Source organism: Heterodontus francisci, chromosome 13, assembly GCF_036365525.1.
Source record: "Heterodontus francisci isolate sHetFra1 chromosome 13, sHetFra1.hap1, whole genome shotgun sequence".
NCBI lineage: Eukaryota > Metazoa > Chordata > Chondrichthyes > Heterodontiformes > Heterodontidae > Heterodontus > Heterodontus francisci.
The window spans coordinates 76,643,606-76,668,163 of record NC_090383.1 but is presented as its reverse complement, the minus strand read 5'-3'; the positions used below and the strand labels follow the sequence as shown (position 1 = coordinate 76,668,163).

The window sequence follows — 24,558 nt, the reverse complement described above, 5'->3', positions numbered from 1 at the left end:
ATGGTTACAGGATAGGAGACCATTCGACCCACTGTGTCCATGTAGGCTGTCTGTGGGAGCAACTCAGCTAGTCCCACTCCTCTGCCTTTTCCCCATAGCCCTGCAAATCTTTTCTCTTCAAATAATTATCCAATTCCCTTTTGAAACTAACCATCGAATCTTCCTCCACTTAACTCTCAGGCAGTGCATTCCAGATCCTAAGAACTCGCTGCATAAAAATGTTTTCCTTATGTCACCTATGGTTCTTTTGCCAATCACTTTAAATCTATGTCCCCTAATTCTGGACTCTTCTGCCAGTGGGAACAGTTACTCCCGATCTACTCTGTACAGACCCCTCATGATTTAGAACACCTCTATCAAATCACCTCTCAACCTTCTCTTCTCTAAGGAAAACAGTCCCAGCTTCACCAATCTATCCACGTAACTGAAATCTCTGAAACTCTGATTTGTGCCCTTGTTACCTCTAGATTTGACTATTCCAACGCACAACTGACCGGTCTCCCACATTATATCCTCCATAAACTTGAGGTCATCCAAAACTCTGCTGCCTGTGTCTTAACTTGCACCAAGTCCCACTCATCTATAACCCCTCTGCTCACTGACCTACATTGGCTCCCAGTCAAGCAATGTCTTGATTTTAAAATTCTCATCCTTGTTTTCAAATCATGCCACGGCCTGGCCCCTCTCTATCTCTGTAATCTCCTCCAGCCCCATAACCCTCCAAGATATCTGCACTCCTCTAATCCTGGCCTTTTAAGCATCCCCGATTTTAATTGCTCCACCGTTTGTGATCGCGCCCTCAGTTGCCTAGGCCCTAAGCTCTGGAATACCCTCCCTACACCTCTCCACCTCACTTTCCTCCTTTAAGATAATCCTTAAAACCTACCTTTTTGACCAAGCTTTTGGTCATCTGACCTATTATCTCCTTATGTGACTTGATGTTATGTTTGGATATATTTTAATACATTAAAGGTGCTATAGAAATATGAGTTGTTATTGTCTCTCATCCCTGAAAATCTTCTAAATCTTTTCTGCACCCTCGCCAATGCCTTCACATCCTTCCTAAAGTGTGACCAGAATTGGTCACAATACTCTAGTTGAGTGTTTTATAAAGATTCACTGTAACTTCCTTGCTTTTGTGCTCAATGGCTCTATTTCTAAAGCCCAGGATCCCTTATACTTTATTAACTGCTTTCTCTATCTGCCTTGCCACCTTCAATGATTTGTGCCAATCTGCTCCTGCACCCTCTTTAGAATTGTATCCTTTATTTTATATTGCCTCTCCTTGTTCTTTCTCCCAAAATGTATCACTTCACATTGCTTTGCATTAAATTTCATCTACTACATGTCCACCCATTCCACCGGTCTATGTCCTCTTGAAGTCTATCACTATCATCGTCACAGTTCACAATGCTTCCAAGTAAAGCCTGGCTCGAGTATAAAATTAAAACCTGACCCGAGCCCGACCCAACCACAGCCAATCTGAACCCGACCTGGGCCCCAAGTCCATCAATTTTTTTTCATGCCTGACCCAACCCGAAAATATCAACACCGACGTGAAAATATCAAACTTGTTATTAATACCAGAAAAATAAAAGCGCGTCAAAACGTAGATTAAAAAAACCATACGAAACAAAACCCGACCACAGCCAACCCGAACGCGGCCCGAGCCCGAACGCTAGACACCGAATATAGACCCGACCCAAACCCGACACATGTAGGATCGGGTAGCCAGGCTTTACTTCCAAGTTTTGTGTCATCTGCAAATTTTGAAATTGTGCCCTGCACACCCAAGTCTAAGTCACTAATACAGATCAAGATAAACAGTGTTCCTAATACTGATCCCTGGGGAACCCCACTACATATCGTCCCCCAGTCTGAAAAACAATCATTCTCCACTGCTCTGTTTCCTGTCACTCAGCTAACTTCATGTCCAGACTGTCTCTTTTATTCCATGGGCAATGGCTCAATGTCAAACTTTGTTTGATAACACTCCTGTAAAACAATGGTTTACTACATTAAAGGCTCTGTCAGTGCAAGTTGTTGTGTTGATTCAAAAGGGAGGTAACAATACCTTGATAGAACTTTTGAAAAGAATCTATTTTAAACGAGGAACATTAATAGAGGCAACCATATCAATTAATGTTAACTCAATTCCACTATATCGTTAGGCTCAGGAATTCCTCCCAGCTAGCTACCCTGATGATTTCATCCCTGTGGACATCAAGAAGCACCTGAATAGGAAAGTGCCGGGGTGTAGCTTGTGATTTTCAACCCATTTAAATTAATGGATGAAAGATTCGTGATTGCCCACCCGTGATGGATGGAATATTATGGTCTGCATGTCCTGAACACCACACCCTGCTCTCTGTGAAAGGTTTCAGAAACACTCCTCAAAAATTTATGCACTTCTGCAAATCACTGAAATCTACTGTACTTGTTTTTGTTAACATACCTGATTCATAGTTTGTAACCTGAGATATAGGCCTCTATTTTAATGGTAGGGCCAGGAAGAACATAAAAATAGGAGCAGCAGTAGGCCATACAGCCCCTTGAACCTGCTCCACCATTCAATAAGATTCTGGTTAAACTAAGGCTGCGCATGAGCCTGGTAGGGGGTAGCGCACTCGGACAAGTCAGGGACTTGGAGGGCCTGCTGATCTTAATGATAGTACTTAATTTAAATAAAACTTCCCAGCCTTCTGCCTGACACCCAGCCAGGTTCACTACCTGGATTCTGGCCACAAGAGGCTGTAGCCAAGGAGCACTGGAAAAGGTTCCCAGCAATCGGTGGATTGGAAATTCCTTCAACATCAGGAGGGCTAGCAATTCAAGCTTTGTGATCGAATTGGAGATCAGCAAGTGCTGGGGATTCCTTCTGCACAATGCTCGGTCGAGGGGATGATAGGGCTGAGGATTCCCAGAAGATCAGGGGGATGCCACAGCTGGGAAGATCCAAGGGCCCTTCAGGGATATCGAGGGAGCATTCCTGCTCCTCCTGGTACCCAAAGGGTTCAAAGGGAGGTAGGCTTTGAAACTTACCGTGGCCATCTTTGGCCAGTCAGCTCCTCCACCACCCCCCCACCCCCCCCCCCCCCCACCCCCTCCCCATTGTTTCTGCTGCCTGAACGCTTAAATTAAGTTGTGGCGTCAATTACATTATTGTTCAGCGACTTTCGAATCTTAAGTAGACCCCCCCCATCCTTTTAATGGAGCTTCATCCAGGGACTGAATTACCACCGTAAATATTACGGTGGCTGGGAATGTGACAGGTTGGAAGCAACAGATTAAAATTGAGGCCATAAGGTCTGTCACCGTGTTACTTGACAATCAATTGGAGAGACCAGGAGAATATGAAGCATCTTGCTTTAATTGCAGTGAGTTTACCAGCAGCATAAGGCGTTTATTATGCACCTCAGGCACATTGCCCTATCAGATGCTTTGGGCATAAGGTCATACCTACACACGTAAGGAGCAATGTCTTTTACGCTAGGCATGAAAAAAACTCAGGTAAATACCAAAATCTAAGAAAGGTCATCAACATAGGATATGTTAGTAAACATGCTACTTCAGCTGTGTGTATTAATTCAGTTCCTTCATACTGCTACACTCAGTAACTTATCAAAGTCAGGTGTCCTCGGTATCATCATCAGAATTCAGTAATGATTTTAACAAAATGGCTTTAATTATAATTCTTTTCATTTATATTTGAACTGTTTTTATTTCTGGAAATGTACTGATGACAAGACATCATTTAATAAACATGAAATCAGATTTCGATTGAATTCTCAATGACAATATTAACTGATCAGCACAGCACTTGCCTACAGCACTGTCATTTTGATGTATTAATATTGAAGTCACATAAAATACAATAAGAAACACCAAAAGCAAGGTCCCATGGAGACTCTAGAAAATTCCAGAAATTCTTAGGCATGAGTGGGTTAAGTAACAGTCTCATTATTGAAGTACATTTGCCAGTGGGTGTATTATATAAATTAAAATTTGAGTAGGAGCCAAAAATAATTCAATGTCAACTGTGAAAGAGGAAGATTGTTGTTGAAGTAAAACAGTTCGCAATTACCGGCATGGTGAGGAAGGTTCCGTTTTCAAATGAAGGAGTTCCACCTGTCCTTTAAGAAAAATGTTTTCACGCAAAGGAAAAAACTACACACTTCCCAATAAGATATTGTTGCTTCCCCAAGTGTCTATATCAAATGAGGTCACAGAGATTAAACGAGATTTATATTACTTCTTTTGCACTGCATGCATCTCAAATAATCTACTTTGTCTAATTCAATTAAAAGGAAGAATAGCTACTCATTTCAGAGAAGCAGCAAATCTATTGTTCATAAAAGTTTTAAAGAATATCCTTTCTTTCACAGCAACTTCCCTGTAATTTTTAATATACAGCCAAGTCTCACCATCCAATCTAAACAAGGATCAAACTATTACGGAATTATCATTACTTGCAATTTTCTCTTATTTTAAAGTATTTTTTTTAAATGGCAATTGCTGATCATCAGAAAAGCTGGTTTGGTGTCATTACTTAAACACCCACATCCACAGGGAAATGAATTAAAACAGTAGATACAAAGGCCATTAATCCCAGTTTTCAATGATTGTAATTTCAGCTATGTATGTTAAAGGGAAACCATTACTGTGCAATGAAAGACATTTAATATGAAGAAAACAAACTGCTAACAATTGTATCAATCGAACTGTTAAAGGAGAAATTTCTGCTTTTCTCCTCTTATGTAAAGCCTACTGAATCACATATGGATGAGAAAGGCCATTTGGCCCATCTTAATTCATCCATTAAGAACACCCTACAATCCCACCCTCCACTTTGCTTTTTCTTAAATGATTCCAGGGTTTACAGCTCCCCGACTCTGCTCAGACATCCATTCCAGGTGTTGATCACTCTGTGTAAAGAAGAACCATCTGATATCTATCACAGTTACACTTTACGAGTTTAAAACTGTGTTCGTTGTCCTAATTCCACAATTTATTTTAACCTTTCCTGTACTATTTACAATCTTACATACCTCTACCTCCTATCCAACAACAGCAATTTATATTTATATAGCACCTTTAACCAAATAAAACATCCCAAGGCGCTTCACAGGAGCATTATAAAGAAAAACATTCCAACTGAGCTACATAAGGAGATAATAAAGCAGATGACCAATAGCTTAGTCAAAGAGGTGGGTTTTAAGGAGCGTCTTAGAGGAGGAAAGAGAAGTAAAGAGGTGGAGAGGTTTAGGGAGGGAATTCCAGTGCTTCAAGCCTGGGCAGCTGAAGGCATCCCTACCAGTAGTAGGACGATTAAAGTCAGAGATGCTCAAGATGCCAGAATTAGAGGAGCACAGATACCTCAGAGGGTTATGGGGTGGAGGATATTACAATGATAGGGTGGGCGAGGCTATGATGGATTTGAAAACAAAGATGAGAATTTTAAAATGGAGACATTGCTTAAACTGGAGCCACAGGGTTGCTGGATGAACGGGACCTGGTGCGAGTTAAAACATAGGCAGCAGGGTTGGATGACCTCAAGTTTACAGAGGGTAGAATGTGGGAGGCCGGCCAGGAGTGCGTTGGAATAGTCACATCTACAAGCAACAAAGGCACGGATGAAGCTTTCAGCAGCAGATGAATTGAGACAGGGTGAAGTTGGACAATGCTACAGAAGTGGTATTAGGCAGTCTTAGGTGATTGAGCAGATATGTGGTCAGATGCTCAACTCAGAATCAAATATGACTAAAGATTGCAGATGGTCTGTTTCAGCCTTAGACAATTGCCAGGGAGAGGGATGGAGTCAGTAGCTAGGGAACGGAGTTTGTCACAGGCATCAATGACAATGCGTTGGTCTTCCCAACATTTAACTGGTGGAAATTTCTTCTCATCCAATACTGGATGTCAGACAAACAGTCTAACAATTTAGAGACATTAGAGGCATTGAGAGAGGTGGTGGTGAGGTAGAGCTGGGTGTTGTCAGCATAACTCAGACCTTTGATTCTAGAGATCAACCTCACAGCTCTTCTCTGCACTGCCTCTGATACTTGATTGGCTCCCTCATTTTTCAGCAACGAAAATTTGGATGCAGTCAGGCCTCTATACAATTTTATCACAACTTCCTCCAACTTGTATTCCACTGTTTCTGTTATGTAGTTCAACATTCTATTGATTTTCTTGATTGCTGCTCTACATTGGCTAGACATGAAAAACATTTAACTTACTAAGGTTCCTAGGACTCTTTCAGCTTCAGTTATTTCAAGGCCCCTTAGGCAGCACCTTCCAAACCCACAGCCTCTACCACCCAGAAGGGCAAAGGCAGCAGATGCATGGGAACACCACCACCTGCTAGTTCCCCTCCAAGCCACACACCATCCTGACTTGGAGCTATATCACCGATCCTTCACTGTCGCTGAGTCAAAATCCTGGAACTCCCTTCCTAACGGCACTGTGGGTGTACCTACCCCATATGGACTGCAGCGATTCAAGAAAGAAGCTCACCACTACCTTCTGAAGGGCATTTAGGGATGTGGGACAAATGCTGGCCTTGTCCGCGATGTTCACATCCCATGAACGAATAAAAAAAAAAATCTTGAAGTGTGTGTTTTTCCCATTTTTCCTTCCTAGAGTCAATATTTTACACTTGTCTGCATTAGATTTCATCTGCCATTGTTCAGTCCTTCTGAGGTTAAGTAATTTGTAATGAGTTTCTGGATCCAAGTCATTGATATAAAATTAGAAACAGCAGTGGTCCCAATACTAAGCCCTGCAGTATCCCACTAAATATTTCCCCTCTGCACACACCCATCTGGTTCACTAATGTCCTTTAATGAAGGAAATCTGCTGTCCTTACCTGGTCTGGCCTACATGTGACTCCAGACCCACAGTAATGTGTTTGACTCTTAAAATGCCCTCTGAAATGACCTAGCAAGCCACTCAGTTGTAGCAAACCAGTTGAGAAAATTCTAAAAGGAGTGAAACCAGATGGACGATCCGGTATCGAACTAGGCACCGGAAACGACAATGGCACACCCAGCCCTGTCGACTCCGCAAAATCCTCCTAACATCTGGGGGCTTGTGCCAAAATTGGGAGAGCTGTCCCACAGACAGGTCAAGCAACAGCCTGACATAGTCATACTCACCGAATCATACCTTACCATGCCCCAGACACGACCATCATCATCACCAGACCCACCAGAGGTGGCGGAACAGTGATATACAGTGGGGAGGCAGCTGCCCAGGGAGTCCTCAACATTTACTCTGGACCCCATGAAGTCCTCATGGCATCAGGTCAAACATGGGCATGGTAACCTCTTGCTGATTACCACCTACCGTCCCCACCTCAGCTGATGAATCAGTACTCTTCCATGTTGAACACCACTTGGAAGAAGCACTGAGGGTGGCAAGGGCACAGAATATACTCTGGCTGGGGGACTTCGATGTCCATCACCAAGAGTGGTTCAGTAGCACCACTACTGACCAAGCTGGCCGAGTCCTAAAGGACATAGCTGTTAGACTTGGTCTGCAGAAGGTGGTGAGGGAACCAACAAGAGGGAAAAACTTACTTGACCACATCCTCACCAATCTAACTGTCACAGATGCATCTATCCATGATAGTATTGGTAGGAGTGACACAGCACAGTCATTATGGAGTCAAAGTCTCACCTTCACAGAGGATACCCTCCATCGTGTTGTGGGGCATAAATTTCGAACAAATCTAGCAACACAAAATAGGGCATGCATGAGGTGCTATGGGCTATCATCAGCAGCAGAATTGTATTCAACCACAATATGGAATCTCATGGCCCAGCATAACCCCCACTCTACCATTACCATCAAGCCAAGGCTCAACCCTAGTTCAATAAAGAGTGCAGGAGGGCATGCCAGGAGCAGCACCAAGCATGACTAAAAATGAGTAGTCAACCTGGTGAAGCTACAACACAGGACTACTTGCATGCCAAACAGCAGAAGCAGCATGCGATAGACAGAACTAAGCGATCCCACAACCAACAGATCAGATCTAAGCTCTGCAGTCCTGCCATATCCAGTCGTGAATGGTGGTGGACAATTAAACAACTAACAGGAGAAGGAGGCTCCACAAATATCCCCATCCTCAATGATGGGGAGCCCAGCACATCAGTGCAAAAGAAAAGGCTGAAGCATTTGCAACAATCTTCAGCCAGAAGTGCCGCGTGGATGATCCACCTCGGCCTTCTCCTGAGGTCCCCAGCATCACAAATGCCAGTCTTCAACCAATTCCCTTCACTCCACGTGATATCAAGAAACGACTGAAGGCATTGGATACTGCAAAGTCTACAGGCCCTGACAATATTCCGGAAATAGTACTGAAGACCTGTGCTCCAGAACTTGCCGTGACCCTAGCCAAGCTGTTCCAGTACTGCTACAACACTAGCATCTACCCGGCAATGTGGAAAATTGCTCAGGTATGTCCTGTACACAAAAAGCAAGACAAATCCAATCCAGCCAATTACCGCCCGATCAGTCTACTCTCGATCATCAGCAAAGTGATGGAAGGTGTCGTCAACAGTGCTATCAAGCGGCACTTACTCAGCAGTAACCTGCTCACTGACCCTCAGTTTGGGTTCCACAAGGTCACTCAGTTCCTGACCTTATTACAGCTTTGGTTCAAACATGGACAAAAGAGCTGAACTCCAGAGGTGAGGTGAGAGTGACTGCCCTTGACATCAAGGCAGCATTTGACCGAGTGTGGCATCAAGGAGCCCTAGCAAAACTGGAGTCAATGGGAATCGGGGGAAAACTTTCCGCTGGTTGGAGTCATACCTAGCGCAAAGGAAGATAGTTGTGGTTGTTGGAGGTCAATCATCTCAGTCCCAGGACATCACTGCAGGGCAGTGTCCTAGGCCCAACCATCTTTAGCTGCTTCATCAATGACCTTCCCTCCACCACAAGGTCTGAAGTGGAGATGTTCGCTGATGATTGCACAATGTTAAGGACCATTCGCAACTCCTCAGATACTGAAGCAGTCCATGTCCATATGCAGCAAGACCTGGACAACATTCAGGCTTGAGTTGATAAGTGGCAAGTTACATTCACGACCCAAGTGACTAGGCAATGACCATCTCCAGCAAGAGAGAATCAAATCATCTCCCCATGACATTCAATGGTACTACCATCGCTGAATCGCCCACTATCAACATCCTGGTGGTTATCACTGACCAGAAACTGAACCGGACCAGACATATAAATACTGTGGCTACAAGAGCAGGTGAGAGGCCGGGAATTCTGCAGCGAGTAACTCACTTGCTGACTCCCCAAAGCCTGTTCACCATCTACAAGACTCAAGTCAGGAATGTGATGGAATACGCTCCACTTGCCTGAATGAGTGCAGCTCCAACAACACTCAAAAAGCTTGACGCTATCCAGGACAAAGCAGCCTGCTTGATTGGCACCACATCCACCACCTTCAACATTCACTCCCTCCACCACCTACGCACGGTGGCAGCAGTGTGTACCATCTACAAGATGCACTGCAGCAAATCACCAAGGCTCCTTCGACAGCACCTTCCAAACCTACAACCTCTACCCCTAAAAGGACAAGGGCAGCAGATGCATGGGAACAACACCACCTGCAAGTTCCCCTCCAAACCACACACCATCCTGACTTGGAACTATATCACCATTCCTTCACTGTCGCTGGGTCAAAATCCAGGAATTCCCTTCCAAACAGCACTGTGGGTGTACTTACCCCACATGGACTGCAGCAGTTCAAGCAGGCGGCTCATCACCACCGTCTCAAGGGCTTTTAGAGATGGGCAATAAATGCTGGCCTAGCAGGTGATGCTCACATCCAGTGAAAGAATTTTTTTAAAAGCCTTCAGTCAGTTTATTATCCATACCCAAGGTTTGCTCTCAAACCCCATAGCTTTCAGCTTAATTAGTAATCTTGCACATTAAAATTTATCAAATTTTTTTTGGAAGTTTATTAAATACCTTCTGGAAGTACACAACATTGTGGGGTTTGGCATAGCGGTTATGCTACTGGATTAGTAATCCAAAGGCCCAGACGAATGACCCAAAGACATGAGATCAAATTCCATCACAGGAGGTGCGGAACTAAAATTCAGTTAATTAATAAATCTGCAATAAAAAGCCAGTTGCTATAATGGCGACCATGTAACTACCAGATTGTTGTAACAAACCCACCTGATTCACTCATGTCCTTTAGGGAAGGAAATCTGTTGTCCTTATCTGGTCTGGCTGATACATGACACAGCAATGTGGTTGACTCTTAACCGTCCTCGGAAATGGCCTAGCAAGCCACTCAGCTAAGGGCAATTAGGGGTAGGCAATAAATGCTGGCCTTGCCAGTGATGCCCATATCTCGTGAATGAATAAAACAAAAAAGTCGACTGGAGTTGCCAGCATCTCAAAGAAATGGATATTGGTCAAGCAGGACCTTCCCCATCTACAGTAAAAGCAAAATATTGCAGATGCTGGAAATCTGAAATATAAACAGGAAGTGCTGGAAATACTCAGCAGAGCAGGCAGCATATGTGGAGAGAGAAACAGAGTTAACGGCTCACCTGAAACATTAACTCTTCCCCATCTAAAGTTGTGTGTCACCTGCTGCTTATTAGGTTATTATTGTGCAGAAAATTCTCAATTTTATTCCTTTAATTTACATGACACTGAAGTAAGACTACTGAGTGTGTGGTTCCCAGTGTCTTCTGTCAACACCTTTGAGTATGAGCACGACATGAGCCTTTTTGCAATCCACTGGTCTCCCAGTGTCCATTGAAATCCTCATAATGAGTGTCAATGCCTCACAAATCTCCTTGCTCGTCTCTCTCAACACTTTGAGATAAATACCATCTACACCCGGACATGTGTATTTGTTTTAAGCTCTTTCGGCTTGTCTAGGATTCCAATCCCAATGAAACAGACGTCTTGAATGCAGACCCACTGAGTTGGACCTCGAAGGAAGAAAACAGCACTTCAGTTGGTGTATATGGATAGTTTTAGAGCGAATCTCTCTCATTAGTGATGTTAAATGATTCAATACAAGAACACAAAAAATTAGAGCAGGAATAGGCTATTCAGCCCTTCAAGACTGCTCTGCCATTCAATAAGATCATGGCTGATCTTCTACCACAACTACACCTTCCTGTACTATCCCCCTACCCTTTGATTCCTTCAGCATCCAAACATTTATCAATCTATGCCTTGAATATACTTAATGACTAAGCATCCACTGCTCACTGGGGTAGAGAATTCAAAAGATTCACAACCCTTTGAGTGACAAAATTTCTCTTCATCTCAGTCCTGAATGGCCAACCCATTATCCTGAGACCCCAAGATCTAGACTTCCCAGCCAGGGAAAAATCCTTCCAACATCTACCCTGCCAAGCCCCTTAAGAACTTTGTATGTTTCAATGAGATCACCTCTCATTCTTCTAAACTCTAGAGAATATAAGCCTAGACTACTCAATTTCTCCTCATAGGACAATTCCTTTATTCTAGAAATCAGTCCAGTGAACTTTCATCGCACTTCCTTGGGCAAGGGACCAAAACCCGAAACAATACTCCAGGTGTGGTCTCACCAAAGCCCTTTAGAATTGCAGTTAAGACTTCTTTACACTCATACTCCAATCCCTTTGTAATAAAGGCTAACATAGCATTTGCTTTCCTAATTGCTTGCTCTACCTGCATATTCGCTTTCTGTGATTCGTGTACAAGGACACCCATGTCCCTCGGAATACCAACATTTTCCTGTCTCTCATCATTTAGAAAACATTCTGCTTTTCTATATTTCCTACCAAAGTCGATAACTTCACACTTCTCCACATTATATACCATCTGCCATGTTATAGCCCAGTTAACTTGTCTATATCCTGTTACAACCTCTTTGCGTCCTCCTCACAGCTTGCTTTCCCAAGTATCTTTGTATGGTCAGCAAACCTGAATACATTACACTTGGTACCCTCATCTATGTTATTGACATAGATTGTAAATATCTCAGGCCCAAGCACTGATCCATTGAGGTACCCCACTAGTTACAGCCTGCCAACCTGAAAAAGCCCAATTACTTTTAATCTCTGTTTTCTGTCCGTGGACCAGTCCTCAATCCATGCTAATATATTAATAAGTACCCCAGTCCCATGAGCCCTAATTTTATGCAACATATTCAATACAGGAGAATAGTGGTTATGTCACTGGACTAATAATCCAGAGACATGAGTTCAAATACCACCACGGCAGCTGGCAGTTAATGAAATAAAAATCTGGAATAAAAAGCTAGTAATTGCAATGGTGACTAGGAAACTACCAGATTGTTATAAAACCCCACCTGGTTCAATAATGTTGTTTAGGGAAGGAAATCTTCCAGCTTTATCCAGTCTGAACTATATGTGACTCCAGGCACAAAGCAATGTGGTTGACTCCTAACTGCCCTCTGAAATGGCCTAGCAAGCCACTCAGCTGTATCAAACCACTACAAAAAAAAAGTGTCAAATATGACAAAAACCAGACAGACCACCTGGCACCAACCTAAGCACCAGACACAACAAAGGCACAGTCTGCCCAGTCAACCCTGCAAAGTCCTACTCACTAACATCTGGGGAATTGTGCAAAAATGGGGAAAGTTGTCCCACAGACTAGTCAAGCATCAGCCATTCAGTCATTACGGTTCACGCTGGCTCTCTGTAAAGCATTCCAATCCGTCCCATTCCCCGCTCTATCCTGTAGCCCTGCAAGTTTATTTCCTTCAAGTGCCCATCCAATTTTCTTTCTGAAATCATTCATTGGCTCCACTTCCACCACCCTCATAGGTAGTGAGTTCCAGGTCATTACCACTCACGGTGTAAAAAGTTCTTCCTCACATCACCCCTGCACCTCTTGCCCAAAACCTTAAATCTGTGCCCCCTAGACCTTGTACCATCAGCTAATGGTAACAGCTTTTCTGTCTACCTTATCTAAAGCTGTTGTAATCTTGTACACCTCTATCAAATCTCCCCTCAATCTACTTTACTCCAAGGGAAAGGTAGCCAAACCATGGCTTACAAGGGAAATTAGAGATAGCATTAGATCCAAGGAACAGGCATATAAATTTGCCAGGAAAAACAACAGACCTGAGGATTGGGAGCAGTTTAGAATTCAGCAAAGGAGGACCAAGGGATCGATTAAGAAGTGGCAAATAGAGTACGAGAGCAAGCTCGCAGGGAACAGGGGTAGGCGGTGGCGTAGTGGTATTATCACTGGACGAGTAACCCAGAGACCCAGGGTATTTCTCTGGGGACATGGGTTCGAATCACACCACAGCAGAAGGTGGAATTTGAATTTAATTAATAAATGTGGAATTAAAAGCTAGTCGATTGTTGTAAAAACCCATCTGGTTCACTAATGTCCTTTAGAGAAGGAAATCTGCTGTCCTTACCTGGTCTGGCCTACATGTGACTCCAGACCCACAGCAATGTGGTTAACTCTTACATGCCCTCTGAAATGGCCTAGCAAGCCACTCAGTTGTACCTAACCGCTACGAAGTTAATAAAAAGGGATGAAACCGGACGGACCACCCGGCATCGACCTAGGCACCAGAAACGACAACGGCAAACCCAGCCCAGTCGACCCTGCAAAGTCCTCCTTACTAACATCTGGGGGCTTGTGCCAAAGTTGGGAGAGCTGTCCCACAGACTAGTCAAGCAACAGCCTGACATAGTCACACTCACGGAATCATACCTTACAGACAATGTCCCAGACACTGCAATCACTATCCCTGGGTATGGCCTGTCCCACCGGCAGGACAGACCCAGCAGAGGTGGTGGCACAGTGGTATACAGTAGGGAGGGAGTTGCCCTGGGAGTACTCAACATCGACTCCGGACCCCATGAAGTCTCATGGCATCAGGTCAAACATGGGCAAGGTAACCTCCTACTGATTACCACCTACCGTCCTCACTCAGCTGATGACTCAGTACTCCACCATGTTGAACACCACTTGGAGGAAGCACTGAGGGTGGCAAGGGCACAAAATGTACTCTGGATGGGGGACTTCAATGTCCATCACCAAGAGTGGCTCAGTAGCACCACTACTGACCGAGCTGGCCAAGTCCTAAAGGACACAGCTGCTAGACTGGGTCTGCGGCAGGTGGTGAGGGAACTAACACGAGGGAAAAACATACTTGACCTCGTCCTCACCAATCCGCCTGCTGCAGATGCTTCTGTCCATGACTGTATTGGTAGGAGTGACCACCGCACAATCCTTGTGGAGACGAAGTCCCACCTTCACGTTGAGGATACCGTCCATTGTGTTGTGTGGCACTATCACCATGCTAAATGGGATAGACTTCGAACATATCTAGCAATGCAAAACTGGGAATCCATTAAGCGCTGTGGGCCATCAGCAGCAGCAGAATTGTATTCAACCACAATCTGTAACCTCATGGCCCGTCATATCCCCCACTCTACCATTACCATCAAGCCAGGAGACCAACCCTGGTTCAATGAAGAGTGCAGGAGGGCATGCCAGGAGCAGCACCAGGCATACCTCAAAATGAGGTGTCAACCTGGTGAAGCAACAACACAGGACAATCTGCGTGCCAAACTGCATAAGCAGCATGCGATAGACAGAGCTAAGCGATGCCATAACCAACGGATCAGATCTAAGCTCTGCAGTCCTGCCACATCCAGCCGTGAATGGTGGTTGACAATTAAACAACTAACTGGAGGAGGTGGCTCCACAAGTATCTCCATCCTCAATGATGGGGGAGCCCAGCACATCAGTGCAAAAGATAAGGCTGAAGCATTTGCAACAATCTTCAGCCAGAAGTGCCGAGTTGATGATCCATCTCGGCCTCCTCCTGAAGTCCCCAGCATCACAGAAGCCAGACTTCAGCCAATTGGATTCACTCCGTGTGATATCAAGAAACGACTGAAGGCACTGGACACTGCAAAAGCTATGGGCCCTGACAATATTCCGGCAACAGTACTGAAGACCTGTGCTCCAGAACTTGCCGCGCCCCTAGCCAAGCTGTTCCAGTACAGCTACAACACTGGCATCTACCCGGCAATGTGGAAAATTGCCCAGGTATGTCTTGTACACAAAAAGCAGGACAAATCCAGCCCGGCCAATTACCGCCCCATCAGCCTACTCTCTATCATCAATAAAATGATGGAAGGTGTCATCAACAGTGCCATCAAGCAGCACTTGCTTCGCAATAACCTGCTCAGTGACGCTCAGTTTGGGTTCCGCCAGGGCCACCCAACTCCTGACCTCATTACAGCCTTGGTTCAAACATGGACAAAAGGGCTGAACTCAAGATGTGAGGGGAGGTGAGAGTGACTGCCCTAGACATCAAGGCAGCATTTGACAGAGTATGGCATCAAGGAGCCCTAGCAAAACTGCGGTCAATGGGAATCAGGGGGAAAACCCTCCGCTGGCTGGAGTCATACCTAGCGCAAAGGAAAATGGTTGTGGTTGTTGGAGGTCAATCATCTGAGCTCCAGGACATCACTGCAGGAGTTCCTCAGGATAGTTGTCTATCGCATGCTGCTTACGCAATTTGGCACGCAGATAGTCCTGTGTTGTAGCTTCACCAGGTTGACACCTCATTTTGAGGTATGCCTGGTGCTGCTCCTCGCATGCCCTCCTGTTCTCTTCATTGAACTAAGGTTGGTCTCCTGGCTTGATGGTAATGGTAAAGTGGGGGATATGCTGGGCCATGAGGTCACGGATTGTGGTTGCAATCTAAGCATATATCACCCTCTTCATCCTGAATAGGTCCCACCCCATCTCTTAATACCCACTTACTATTTATATGTCAATAGAAGAGTTTTGTGTTCCTTTTTATGTTAACTGCCATTCTATTTTCATATTTGCTCTTTGTCAATCTTATTTGCCTCTTCACTTCCTCTTTCAACTTACTGTGTTTGGCCTGGCTCTCGCATGAGGAATTCACCTTGCTTGCTTCATACACCCTTTTTTTTGTTTCATTATTCTCTAGCACGCTCGTCATCCAAGGAGCCCTGGGTCAGAATTTTCAATCGCCCATAGGGGTGAGATCGCTGCAAGCGCGCTTTGAAGTTAGCACTCCTGGATGGCGTGTCAGTGTCACAACGCCTCCAGGACGCAATGCTATTTTCAAAGTGAAGGCGGGGGAGTCGGGAGCCCGCTCACTGCCAATTAACTGCCTGTTAAACTCCTGGAGGAGCTTGTTAACAGGCTGCAGAGGGCCAGAAGCCAACTTTGAAATCGCAGATTGGCGAACCCAAACAGTCTGGTGCAGGATAGTGCACAGTTGTCGGGTGTAATGGGAGGAGCCATCAAGACAAGAAGAAATGGTGAAGAAAATGTTTTGGTAAAAAGGGTTATTGCGTCAGAGTGGGTGTAGTACCTTTTCATTGGCCATTTGGCCACTTCTCTATGCCATGAGGCTGCTGGCAGCATCCTCTACTTTGCAAGGCAGTGGCAAGTCCAGTCATGGCTGCTGTCTGCCTTTGAGGATTGTATTCAGCAATCTGTTCCCGCCTTCTGGCAATGCTCAGCGCCACTAATTGGGCATCAAGCCCACCTCCAACCCAATTAGGTGATCTGCATTTGAAGATTGCATCATGTCAGCGATGCAGACGCAGCATGGGGTCGGGAATTGGAAATGATCCGGGTGTTGAGTTCCGTATTAAAAATCCAGCTTCTGGCTTTGGTTACCTAAATAGAATGTTCCACCCTTGTTGGAATGTACCTAGCCTGTACCTGAAACATCTCCTCCTTTAAGATCAACCATTGTTCTGTTACAGTTTTTCCTGTCAATCTTTGGTTCCACTTTACCCTGGCTAGATCCCCACTCATCTGATTGAAGTTGCCCTCTTCAAATTTTGAACTACTTTAGATTGTTTCTTGCTCTTCTCCATTACTAATCTAAACCTTATGATACAATGATCACTCTTACCCAAGTGCTCCTCCACAGACAGATCCAGCAATGCCTCCTTCCTAGTTGGATCAAGAACATACTGATCAGGGAAGTTCTCCTGAACACATTTAAGAAATTCCTCCCCTCCTTACTCTTCAACATTATCCCAATCGCTATTTGGGTAAAGTCCCCCAATATCACCATCTATAGTTCCTGCACATATGCTTCTCTATCTCTCTCCCACTATTTGGAGGCCTATAGAATACCCTCAGTAGCGTGATCATACCCTTTTTGCTTCACAACTCTTAACAAAATGGATTCTGTCCTTGCGCCATCAAGGACATCCTCCCTTTCCAGCACTACAATGTCTTCCCTCATCAGTACTGCCACCCACCTCCCTTTTTTCCTTTTCTACCTTTTCTCAACACTTTGTACCCTTGAATATTCAGTACCCAGTCCTCACCATTTTAAAGCCATGTTTGTTATTGCCACTACATCATATTCCCACATGGCTATTTGTGCTTGTAGCTCACCAACCTTATTCACCACACTTCGTGAGTTTACATACATACACTGTAAACCTGTCTTTGTATTCCACATAGTCCTTTTAGTCTGCTCCCATCTAATATGGTACTACTTCCTTTCCTAGTACTATCCAACATTCTCACTCCTTTATGCACCTTATTCCTCTTTTCTTCTACATGCTGGTTGCCAACCCCCTGCCAATTTAGTTTAAACCCTCCCCAACCACACAAGTGAATCTTCCCACTAAAACATTGGTCCCACTCCTGTTGAGGTGCCACCCATCGCTCTTGAATAGTGGCCTTCTGCCCCAGACTGGTGTCAATGTCCCAAGAACCTGAAGCCCTCCCTCTCACACCATGACTCAAGCCACACATCGATCCTCCCTATCTTCCTATTTCTACTCTTGCTAGCACATGGCACTTGAAGTAATTAGATTATTACCTTTGAGCTCCTACTTATTAATTTAAACTTCCTCCCAACTCCTGAAAATCTGACCATAGGACCTCAAGACCTGCTCTCTCTATGTAATTGGCATCGACGAGTACAAATTTTTTTGCCCCTGCAGAATATCTTGCACCCTCCCCGTGATGTCCTTTACCCTGGCACCAGGGAGGCAACAGACCACATGGGACTCATGATGACGGTTACAGAAATGCCTGTCTGTCCTCCTAATTGTGGAACCGCCTATAACGACTGAAATCTACTCTGTGCTGTTCCCTCCTGTGTAGTCCCTAGCCCATCGGTGCCATGGTCTGGACTGCATTCCTTCAAGGTATCAACACTCCCAGCAGTCTCCAATGCTGAATAAAGGTTTGAGAGTGGCACACACCCCAAAGACTCCTGCACCCCCTGCCTCTTCCTACTCTTCTGGATAGCCACCCATCTACTATCCTGAACTCTCACTTCCTGTGAGTGACCACCTCCTGAATGTAGGATCCAAGAAACTCTTCAGCTCCCTGATACTCCGCAGTGACTCTAGCTACCCTCAAGCTCAGAAATTCTGAGTTCAAGCTCAAGCAGCTAGGGACACTTCCTACACACGCGGTCCCCCAAGACACATGAAGTGTCCTGAAGTTCCCAAATAACAGAAAAATTGCAAGCAACAGGTCTCAGCTGCCCATCAATGATCTAAAAAACTCTATTCCTTCTATTAGAATCTAGTTAGTACCTTCATTTAAACTATTAATTTTAATTACTGCCTCTAGACCTGCTCTGTGCTAATACTATTAATTCCCTTACTGTTATACTTAACCCAATTGAAATTTTATTAATTAGTTTAACTCATTAAACTATAAATTTAATACAGTACTTTATAGATTCCCAGTCCTAGTTTAAACCATTTTTTTTTTTAAATTTATTCGTTTCATGGGATGTGGGCATCGCTGGCCAGGCCAGCATTTATTGCACATCCCTAATTGTTCTTGAGAAGGTGGTGGTGAGTTGCCTTCTTGAACCACTGCAGTCCATATGGGGTAGGTACACCCATATTGCTATTAGGAAGGGAGTTCCAGGATTTTGACCCAGCGACAGTGAAGGAAGGTCAGGATGGTGTGCGGCTTGGAAGGGAGCTTGCAAGTGGTGGTGTTCCCATGCATCTGCTGCCCTGATCTTTCTAGGTGGTAGAGGTCACGGGTTTGGAAGGTGCTGCCTTGGTGCGTTGCTGCAGTGGATCTTGTAGATGGTACACACTGCTGCCACTGTGCGTCGGTGGTGGAGGGAGTGAATGTTTGTAGATGGAGTGCCAATCAAGCAGGCTGCTTTGTCCTGGATGGTATCGAGCTTCTTGAGTGTTGTTGGAGCTGCACCCATCCAGGCAAGGGGAGAGTATTCCATCACACTCCTGCCTTGTAGATGGTGGACAGGCTTCAGGGAGTCAGGAGGGGAGTTACTCATCACAGGATTCCTAGCCTCTAACCTACTCTTGTAGCCATGGTATTTATATGGCTACTCCAGTTCAGTATCTGGTCAATGGTAACCCCGAGGATGTCGATAGTGAGGGATTCAGCGATGGTAATGCCGTTGAATGTCAAGGGGAGATGGTTAGATTCTCTCTTGTTGGAGATGGTCATTGCCTGGCACTTGTGTGGCACGAATGTTACTTGCCACTTATCAGCCCAAGCCTGGATATTGTCCAGCTCTTGCTGCATTTCTACATCTGCTTCAGTATCTGAGGAGTCGCGAGTGGTACTGAACGTTGTGCAACCATCAACGAACATTTCCACTTCTGGCCTTACGATTGAAGGAAGGTCATTGATGAAGCAGCTGAAGATGGTTGGGCCTCGGACACTACCCTGAGGAACACCTGCAGTGATGTCCTGCAGCTGAGATGATTGACCTCCAACAACCACAACCATCTTCCATTGCGTTAGGTACAATTCCAACCAGTGGAGAGTTTTCCCCCTGATTCCCATTGACTCCAGTTTTGTTATGGCTCCTTGATGCCATACTCGGTCAAATGCTGCCTTGATGTCAAGGGCAGTCACTCTCACCTCACCTCTGGAATTCAGCTCTTTTGTCCATGTTTGAACCAAGGCTGTAATGAGGTCAGGAGCTGAGTGGTCCTGACCAAACCCAAATTGAGCATCACTGATCAGGTTATTGCTCAGCAAGTGCTGCTTGATAGCACTGTCAATTACACCTTCCATCACTTTACTGATGATCGACAGCAGACTGATGGGGCAGTAATTGGACAAGTTGGACTTGCCCTGCGTTTTGTGTACAGGCCATATCTGGGCAATTTTCCACATTGCCAGGTAGATGCCAGTGTTGTAGCTGTACTGGAACAGCTTGGCTAGGGGCACAGCAAGTTCTGGAGCACAGGTCTTCAGTACTATTGGCAGAATGATTTCAGGGCATGTAGACTTTGCAGTATCTAATGCCTTCAGTCGTTTCTTGATATCACGCGGAGTGAAGAGAATTGGCTGAAGACGGCATTTGTGATGCTGGGGACATCAGGTGGAGGCCGAGATGGATCATCCACTCGGCAGTTCTGGCTGAAGATTGTTGCAAATGCTTCAGCCTTACCTTTTGAACTGATGTGCTGGGCTCCCCCATCATTGAGGATGGGGTTATTTGTGGAGCCACCTCCTCCTGTTAGTTGTTTAATTGTCCACCGCCATTCACGACTGGATAGGGCAGGACTGCAGAGCTTAGATCGGATCTGTTGGTTATGGGATCGCCTATCGCATGCTGCCTACGCTGTTTGGCATGCAAGTAGTCCTGTGTTGTAGCTTCACCAGGTTGACACCTCATTTTGAGGTATGCCTGGTGCTGCTCCTGGCATGCCCTCCTGCACTCTTCATTGAAGCAGGATTGATCCCCCGGCTTGATGGTAATGGTAGAGTGGGAGATATGCTGGGCCATGAGGTTACAGATTGTGGTTGAGTACAATTCTGCTGCTGCCGATGGCTCACAGTGCCTCATGGATGCCCAGTTTTGCATTGCTAGATCTGTTCGAAATCTATCCCATTTAGCATAGTGGTAGTGCCACACAACACGATGGAGGATATCCTCAATGCTCAATATGAAGACGGGACTTTGCCTCCACAAGGACTGTGCAGTAGTCATTTCTACCAATACTGTCATGGACTCATGCATTTGCAGTAGGCTGATTGGTGAGGATGATGTCAAGTATGTTCTTCCCTCTTGTTGGTTCCCTCACCACCGTCTGCAGACCCAGTCTAGCAGCTATGTCCTTTAGGACTCTTCCAGCTTGGTCAGTAGTGGTGCTACTGAGCAACTCTTGGTGATGGACATTGAAGTCCCCACCCAGAGTACATTCTGCGCCCTTTCCACTCTCAGTGCTTCCTCCAAGTGGTGTTCAACATGGAGGTGTACCGATTCATCAGCTGAGGTGGGGATGGTAGGTGGTAATCAGCAGGAGGTTTCCTTGCCCATGTTTGACCTGATGCCATGAGACTTTATGGGGTCCAGAGTCGAAGTTGAGGACTCCAAGGGCAACTCCCTCCCGACTGTATACCACTGTGCCATCACCTCTGCTGGGGCTGTCCTGCCCGAGGGACAGGACATACCCAGGGATGGTGATGGTTGTGTCTGGGACATTGTCTGTAAGGTATGATTCGGTGAGTATGACTATATCAGGCTGGTGTTTGACTAGTCTGTGGGACAGCTTTCCCAACTTTAGCACAAGCCCCCAAATGTTAGGAAGGAGGTCTTTGCAGCGTCGACTGGGCTGGGTTTGCCGTTGTCATTTCCAGTGCCTAGGTTGATGCCAGGTGGTCCATCCGGTTTCATTCCTTATCGACTTTTTAGCAGTCAGGTGCACCTGAGTGGCTTGCTAGGCCATTTTGGAGGGCATTTTAAGAGTCAACCACATTGCTGTGGGTCTGGGGTCACATGTAGGGCCAGATCAGGTAAGGACAGCAGATTTCCTTCCCTAAAGGACATGAGTGAACCAAATGGGTTTTTGCAACAATCAACACTGGTGTCATGGCCATCATTCGACTAGCTTTTTTTTAAATTCCAGATTTTTTTATTAATTGAATTCAAATTAATTGATTAATTGTTGGGCGGCACAGTGGTTAGCACTGCAGCCTCACAGCTCCAGCGACCCGGGTTCAGTTCTGGGTACTGCCTGTGCGGAGTTTGCAAGTTCTCCCTGTGACTGCGTGGGTTTCCGCTAGGTGCTCTGGTTTCCTCCCACAGCCAAAGACTTGCAGGTTGATAGGTAAATTGGCCATTGTAAATTGCCCCTAGTGTAGGTAAGAGGTAGGAGAATGGTGGGAATGTGGTAGGGAATATGGGGTTAATTCGTATAAATGGGTGGTTGTTGGTCGGCACAGACTCGGTGGGCCGAAGGGCCTGTTTCAGTGCTGAATCTCGAAATAAAATAAATAAATAATAATAAATAAATTCTGCCTTCTGCCATGGTGGGATTCAAATCCATGTCCCCAAAGGAATACCCTGGGTCTCTGGATTACTATTCCATGACAATACTACTACACCACCGCCTCCATTGCCCAGTTTATTAAAAAAAAACTAATACTTACCAACCAATCATAACAACTATCCTCTGACATCATTCCATGCTTTTTTGGAAATACACCAATCAAATCCACACTGTTCCCCCACTCTCTCTCTCTTTGTTCCCACTGCCGCTGCTGGCATTTCGAATTAATTCTAATCAAGTCCATGCTGTTACCCCACGCGCACGCTCTCTCTTTTATTCTCTGCCACTGCTGCTGGTGTCTCTGATCTGTTTCATGCCTAACATAGTCATACTCACTGAATCATACCTTTGGCCAATGACCCAGACTCCTCGATCACCATCCCAGAGGTGTGGCACAGTGATACACAGTTGAGAGTGAATGATCCTGGGAGTCCTCACCATTGACTCCAGAACCCAGGAAGTCTCATGGCATCAGGTCAAACATGGGCAAGGAAAACCCCAGCTCGTTACCACCTATTGCCCTCTCACAACTGATGAATTAGTATTGCTCCAAGTTGGACACCACTTAGAAGCAGCAATGAGGGTAACAAGGGCATAGAGTACAATGTCTGTCTATCACCAAGAGTGGCTCACTTTTTCAGCACCACTACTGACTGAGCTGGCAGAGACCTGAAGAACTGGGCTTGTGGCTGGTGGTGTGAGAACCAACACAAGGGGGAAAAGCTACTAACCTTGTCCTCACCAATCTATCTGTTGCAGATGCATCTGTCCATGACTGTATTGGTAAGAGTAACCACTGCAAAGCACCAGCTGTTTCATCAATGACCTTCCCTCCATCATCAGGTGAGAAATGGAGAAGTTCCACAGCTTTCAGATCCACTTGCAACTCCTCAACTAATGAAGCACTTGCAGCAAGACCTGGAAAACATTCAGGTTTGGGCTTGGCAAGTAGCACTCATGCCACATAACTGCCAGACAATGACCATCTCCAATAAGTGTCTAACCACCTCCCCTTGACATTCAACTGCATTAACATCACTGAATCCCCCACCATCAACATCCTGGAGTCACCACTGACCAGAAACATAACCGGACCAGCCTCATAATTACTGCAGTTACAAGAGCCGGGCAGGTTTTCTGCGGTAACTCGCCTCCTGACTCCCCAAAGCATTTCCGCCATCTACAAAGTTCAATCAGGACTGTGATGGAATATTCTCCACTTACCTGGATGACTGCAGCTTGAGCAACACTCAAGATGCTCAATACCATCCAGGACAAAGCAGTCTACTTGATTGGCATTCCATCCACCATCTTAAACATTCACTCCCTCCACCACCAGCGCACTGTGGCTGCAGTGCATACAATTTACAACGCTTCTTAGACAGAACCTTCCAACCCTGCAATCTGTACCACCAAGGACTAGGGCAGCAAGAACATGGCAACACCACTACCTGAAGTACCCCTCCAAGTCGCACACTATCCTGACTTGGAAATATATTGCAGTTCCTTCATCGTCGTTGAGTCAAAATCCTGGATCTCCCTACCCAATAACACTAAGTGTACCTACCCCAAATGGACTGCAGGAGTTCAAGATGGCAGCTCACCACCACCGTCTTAGGGAAATTCGGGATGGGCAATGCTGATTCACAACCAATGAACAAATAAAATAACCTCTTTTGTGGCATCTTATAGAATGCTTTATGAAAAATCTAAATATGCTACATCCACTAGTTCCCCTTTACAACCTCAAAAAAACTAACAGATTTGCCAAACACAATTTTCCTTTCATTAATCCATGTTGACTCTGTCCAATCATATTATGATCTTCCAAGTGACCTGTTGCCAATGCTGTTATTCTCAGCGATTAAAAATTCAGTACTGACAAGAAAGCAGACTATAGATCTGCAGCTCCCTTCCAGCTTTGAATCCCAACATGGAAGGCATGGGAAAAAGGATGAAGATTTCTCTTAATTCAAAGGCTACTACACATTCAAATTAGTTGATACCTCTTTGCACTCTCTCCCCTTCCACCCCACCAGATAAAATTCCCTTTTAATTTAGCTCCCTTCCACTACCTTTTAGCCACACCAAACATAAAGCTGCTAATTCTAACAATTTCATTTTCAAACAATTTGCCTCCTCCAGCCAGGTTTTCATGGGCATACTGGATACTTGCCATACACAATACCCGCAGGATGTAAAATGGTCTGCATCCCATTGCTGCTCT

General features: G+C 45.3%; 1 protein-coding gene across 3 annotated transcripts in view; it reads right to left on the bottom strand.

The window, feature by feature from the left end:
• Window positions 1–24,558, bottom strand: part of rps6kc1 (ribosomal protein S6 kinase polypeptide 1) — a 195,065-nt gene that overhangs the window by 11,898 nt on the left and 158,609 nt on the right. The gene's annotated exons all lie outside the window — the stretch shown is intronic.